Here is a 6,508-nt window from a genome sequence, read left to right on the forward strand (position 1 = left end):
TTGGCAGTTGCTGGGGAAGCAGGTAAACGGCCCCTTTTGAATCAGCCCGCTAATCTCCAGTTGTAGCTCCAAGCTAATCCTTCGATGAATAAAATGGCGAAAAGAAAAACAGTTGACGAGTATGGTACACTTCACGACGAATGGACCGAAGGATTCGCCTTTGTAGCGAGAACAGGTTCTGCGGTGTGTCTAATTTGCAATGACAAAATACCATCGATGAAACGGTGTAAAGCGGCACTTTTACACGCGCCATGCTACATTCGCATCAAAATACCCTGCGGGAGACAGCAGAATGGACACGCGCAAGCTACTAAGCAGGGTTCAAGCTAGCCAGCAGCAATTCCACGTACGGACCAGGCAAGGTGACTATAATTTCGCTAGCTTTGCTTAACCATCGTGAGGAACGGAAAACCATTGACATTAATGGTGAGTATTATCACAAAATTCTTTAAAATACATTCATTATTAAACTGACATTTTGTTGAATTCACTTAATAATATATATGTGTGGATAGCTCAGTTGGTAAGGCATCGGTTTGGCATACGGGAGACGGTGGTTCGAATCCCGCTTGGGGCAAAAAAAAAAAAGAGCACTTAACACCATCCAGTGTGGGTCCTTGGGCAAGATCCTTCACGCTAATGCCGACCTCATACAATGATGAGAGACAATAAAATGAATGACATGCCGGCTCGGACGTCGCCCGGCCAAACAAGGTCTGCGTCAGGTGCTGGGGAACCAGAGCACCGTGATGAAAAATGGGCTACTGGAACAAAGCGGAGATGGGCGAGATGCGATAACATAGCTCTGTTGGAATGCTACTACTCAAGCAACCCTAGTCAGAGGGGTTACATGCTAAATGGTTACTTCGAAACCCACAGTCACGCTTGACCACGAAACAACTAGTAGTAGCTCAGTGTTCCAACATCCACAAACGGCAAGTCCTGTCACAACTTGAGATTGATGAGGTATAACGCAGGTTCCATGGTGAAGGGCCCCAGGCTGCCAGATCAGAGGAGGAGGTCATACAAGAGATTGGGAGGCAAGCCCCAATGAATGCAGATGATGAGATTGGGTGGCCAGCCCCAATGAATGAAATGCTGAGCGAGGCAGCAACTGACCTGAAAGCTAAAATCATGGCGAGAATGAAAGCTGGGCAACCTAGAAACAGATTACAACGGCTATGTGAAGTACCATCTGAAAGTCTCATAGAAAGTGTGAATGCAGCACTGAGGGCGATCCCTACCGTAACGATCACAGAAACCAATGAGCTGATATACGCTTCAGCATCAGTGATCCTGGAGACTCTGGGCTATAAGAGCAACCATGGAAGCCATGAGATACGTTACCCACCATGGCAAAGACGGTTGGAGGCTAAGATCAAGGCGGCCCGGAAAGATGTGAGTCGGAGGCCCAGAGCGGTGTGATGAAAAGGCCGATACCCGAGAAGCACTCGACACTGCCAAACAAAGGCTCCAAGCCTCGTCCAGTCGCCGAAAGCGGTACACGAAAGAGAATGAGGCCAGACGAATAAACAGGCTGTTCGCAACACAACCTGCGAAAGTGTATGCTCAGTGGCAGGGTCCTAACAACAGAGCTGACCCACCAAGACTGGAAACTGAAAGGTACTGGAAAGGCATATGGGAGAAGGAGGTTTCACATAACAGCAGTGCACAATGGCTGGTGACCCTGAGAGAGGAGCACAGCAACCTCCCTGAACAGAACCCAGTTACCATAACAGTGGCAGACATACAGGAAAGAGTCTCAGATATGAAGAACTGGACAGCACCAGGCCCGGACATGGTCCACACCTACTGGCTAAAGAAACTCACAGCACTCCATGAGCGCCTAGCAGTACAAATGAACCAGCTGCTGAGGGATGGGACTCACCCAGAATGGCTAACTGAAGGGCGAACGATCCTGATCATGAAGGATCCCTCGAAGGGTGCAGCCCCATCCAACTATCGGCCAATAACCTGTCTCTCCACAACATGGAAGCTCATGTTAGGCATCATTGCGGCTAAGATAAGTGGACACATGGATCAATACATGAACGAAGCGCAGAAGGGCATTGGTAGAGATACCAGAGGAGCCAAACATCAGCTCCTGGTTGACAGAACAGTCGCACAAGACTGCAGGTCCCGACGTACCAACCTGTGCACAGCTTGGATTGATTACAAGAAAGCCTATGACTCGATGCCACATACATGGATCACTGAATGCTTGGAGTTGTATAAGGTGAACAGGACCCTAGGAGCCTTCGTTGCGAACTCGAAGAGGATGTGGAAAACAACACTTGAAGCCAATGGCAAGCCACTTTCCCAAGTGTCCATCAAATGTGGCATATACCAAGGTGATGCACTCTCCCCACTGCTGTTCTGCATAGGACTGAACCCCCTAAGCCAAGTAATCACCAAGACAGGCTATTGATACCGCCTCAGAAATGGAGCTACAATCAGTCACCTCCTCTACATGGATGACATAAAGCTGTATGCTAAGAGCGAAAGGGACATAGATTCCCTGATCCACACAACCAGGATCTACAGCAGTGACATCGGGATGTCATTCGGGCTTGAGAAATGTAGTCGGATGGTGACTAAGAGAGGAAAGGTAGTCCGCACTGAAGGGGTCTCACTCCCTGAAGGAACAATAGCAGACATTGAGGACAGCTACAAGTACCTCGGTATACCACAAGCCAATGGCAACCTCGAACTGGCAACAAGGAAAGCGGCTACGGCCAAATACCTCCAGCGAGTGAGGCAAGTCCTAAGAAGCCAGCTCAATGGCAAGAATAAGACCCGGGCAATAAACAGCTATGCCCTGCCAGTGATCAGATACCTTGCAGGAATAATACGGTGGCCAAAGGAAGAGATTCAGACCACGGACGTTAAGACCCGAAAGCTCCTAACCATGCATGGAGGGTTCCATCCCGAATCCAGCACCCTGAGACTGTACGCAAGCCGAAAGGAAGGAGGCCGGGGACTAGTGAGTGTGAGAGCCACTGTCCTGGATGAAACGACCAAGCTCCATGAATACATCAAGGAGAATGCTCCAACGGATGACGTACTCAGAGAATGTCTCAGACAATGGGGAACAGAAGATGAGGCGCTGGAAGAGGGACCATCATGGGAGGACAAGCCCCTACACGGGATGTACCACCGGACCATAACTGAAGTGGCTGATCTCAAGAAGTCCTATCAGTGGCTAGAAAGGGCTGGCGTGAAGGACGGCACAGAGGCACTCATCCTGGCTGCTCAGGAGCAGGCCTTGAGCACCAGAGCCATCGAGGCCCAGATATACCACATCAGACAAGACCCAAGGTGTAGGTTGTGCAAAGAGGCACCTGAGACAATCCAACACATAACTGCAGGGTGTAAGATGCTGGCAGGGAAAGCCTACATGGAACGCCATAACCAGGTGGCTGGCATAGTCTACCGAAACATCTGTGCGGAGTATGGACTGTAAACCCCAAGGTCAAAATGGGAAACACCTCCGAAGGTGGTGGAGAATGACAGAGCGAAGATCCTGTGGGACTTCCAGATCCAGACTGACAAGATGGTAATGGCAAACCAACCAGATATCGTGATCATAGATAAAGGGCAGAGGAAAGCCGTTGTAGTGGATGTAGCGGTCCCAAGTGATGGAAACATCAGGAAGAAGGAACATGAGAAACTCGAGAAATACCAAGGGCTCAGAGAGGAGCTGGAGAGAGCCTGGAAGGTAAAGGTGACAGTCGTGCCTGTGGTGGTCGGAGCACTCGGGGCAGTGACCCCCAAACTGGACGAGTGGTTGCAACAGATCCCGGGAACAACATCGGACATCTCAGTCCAGAAATGTGCAGTGCTGGGAACAGCAAGGATACTGCGCAGAACCCTCAAGCTTCCTGGCCTCTGGTAGAGGACCCGAGCTGAATGAGGGACGGACACCACCCGAAGGGTGAGATGAGGATTTTTTTTATTTTTTATTTTTATATATATGTATACAGTCATACCTCACACACACAGTCATACCTTGGTTTTCGACCATAATCCGTTCCAGAAGGCTGTTCCAAAACCGATTTGTTTGAAAACCGAAACCACGCTCTTTTTATATATATTTTTTAATTGAACACGTCTGCTCACAATGGAACACTACACGAGGAAGCGTCACTTCTTTGTGTATGGAAGGCGAGAGGAGTCAAGTGGCGCATTCAAGTTCGCATTCAAGTTCGCTCAGTTTGGTCGAGAACCGATTCTCGGTCGTAATGCGAGGCATAAAAAAACGAGAAATTTTTGGTCGAAAACCGATTTGGTCGAGAAAAGAGACGTTCGAAAACCGAGGTTTGACTATATATATTTATGACTCTCACTGAAATACATTTCCAAATATTTTGCTTTCATGCTCTCTTAGTCAAAAACGTTCCTGACCCCTGATGTTTAGTCTGCTTTAAAAAATTTATCTGTATTCAAATGTTTTTATTTCGCGCAACTGTATGACCACATTTTTTTTTCTCGTAAATTCAACAAAAACCTTTTTTCAGTGTGTGTGGGTATTGTAGAGAAGGTATTTCACCAACAATAATATTGTGATTCGGTGATGGTCTCAATTAGACGACGTATTTACGCAACTGAATAAGGCAAATGGAAAATGCATCCATCCACATCCATCCATCCATCCATCCCTTATCCGAGCCGCTTATAAATTACATTCTAAATTGACCGGAGAGCCAATATACCCTAGTGAAACAAGCACCATGGGGATCAGTACTCCGCGTAGAGCATTTTGGATCAGCTAGAGATTTCACGACTCACTCAAGCAGCATGCTAAGAGAGTTACAATATAAGTGACAATGGACAGTAAACTGTTTAACCCTTTCAGTGACAGCGGTCACTACATTGGACAGCTTATCATGTTATCAGGTTACAGGCTGCATGAAAGGGTTAATTTGGCCTGAACACTATTTGATCAACGAGTGCGGATAGAACTTCGACGTCATCCAATCTGTCTGCGCGACATGCGGTCACGTCGGCTGATATCCAATTCATATTGGATTTTCCTCCACAGGAGACACGCGAGAAAAACAGAAGGCCACGTGATTTGAAGTAGGATGCGAGAAAAAACAGGAGTAATATGAAATGAAGTGACAGAAAAATATCATTCCGTATGAAATAAAAAAAAAAGCCTCGAACCCCCGAAGACTTATTTTGCATCACGGAAGCAGAGATTATATATATATATACACATATATATATATATTAGAGCTGTCAAACGATTAAAATATTTAATCTAATTAAAAACACAACTGTCATAATTAACTCAAATGAGCTAAAAAATTAATCGTGATTACTCACACATTTTTTATCGTTTCTGAATTTCCTTTTACATTTTTTGTCCTATTTTTTCCCCATTTTAATGCTCTCATCAACATGGAATCATGAATCAGTTTTCTATGTGCCAAATGCAAATATTTACTGAAATAACAATTTCGATTTTCAATTTTACATGAACATTTTTCACTTGGAGCAGTTATTCACACATAATCTCTCACACAATATTACTGTCCATCAACAACAGTGAAAACAATATTTAATCACACAACAGCTGCTTTAACAGCTTTTTTTATAAAATCAAAACAGAGCAATATAACATTATAAAGTGCACATCTAAGGTAAACTAGTACTCAGCCTATAGTAGATTTAAACCATGGTTGCATACTTCGTTTTTCTCAAGTTTACTTTGAACACAGCAGTCTGTTTCTATATGTTTGTTAAAGAATAACGAGACACCGGACACCGGTGTTCATTATGTGCCGCTGTATTTGAAACTGCCGGCTGTACAAACAAGCACACGCACTTCCCCCGTGCTGTAGGGGCAAAACATTATGAAAGGGGGTGGGGTTTACTCCGCCTAAAACAATCAGGCTATGTTGATTGTGTTGGTCCTTCTTCCGCGGAAGTCTCTCTACGGTTTTGTGTAGACCTCATTTCGAATGACTACACTTGGTTCGATGACAACACTAGAGACATTTTACTTTCGCTAGGTCGCTACCACTGTAGCGCACTGTCACTGTCAGACGAACACAGAGAAGCTCAACCCACTCTATTTATCTGGACACGGAACGCTGTAACCTTCCACACAAATAAGTTCCAAACAAGTAAAAATCGCGTCAGTGGCATACATCGTATACCTGTATGATACAGAGAGAGAGAGAAGAACAGATAACTTTGGTCTTGTCAGTGGAGCAATCTGGCAACTTTTTAAAAGTAAACTTTCCATTCATAAACTCTGTAAGTATCCGTTTTCGGTGTCTCGCACTGCCGTGGCTGGCAAAACGGCGTAGACTTCTGCAGCGCGCTTTTGTTGTTTTGTTTCTGGTGTATTTATAGAGTAATGTAACATCCGCTTGTGACGTGTGCCGCGTTAATCTCGCGAGAAAATATTTAATCCCGTGAAAATTCATTTAAATTAATGCCAATAAAAACGCGCTAAACTGACAGCTCTAATATATATATATATACACACACACACACA

This window comes from Hippocampus zosterae, chromosome 7 (assembly GCF_025434085.1).
Source record: "Hippocampus zosterae strain Florida chromosome 7, ASM2543408v3, whole genome shotgun sequence".
Classification (NCBI taxonomy): domain Eukaryota; kingdom Metazoa; phylum Chordata; class Actinopteri; order Syngnathiformes; family Syngnathidae; genus Hippocampus; species Hippocampus zosterae.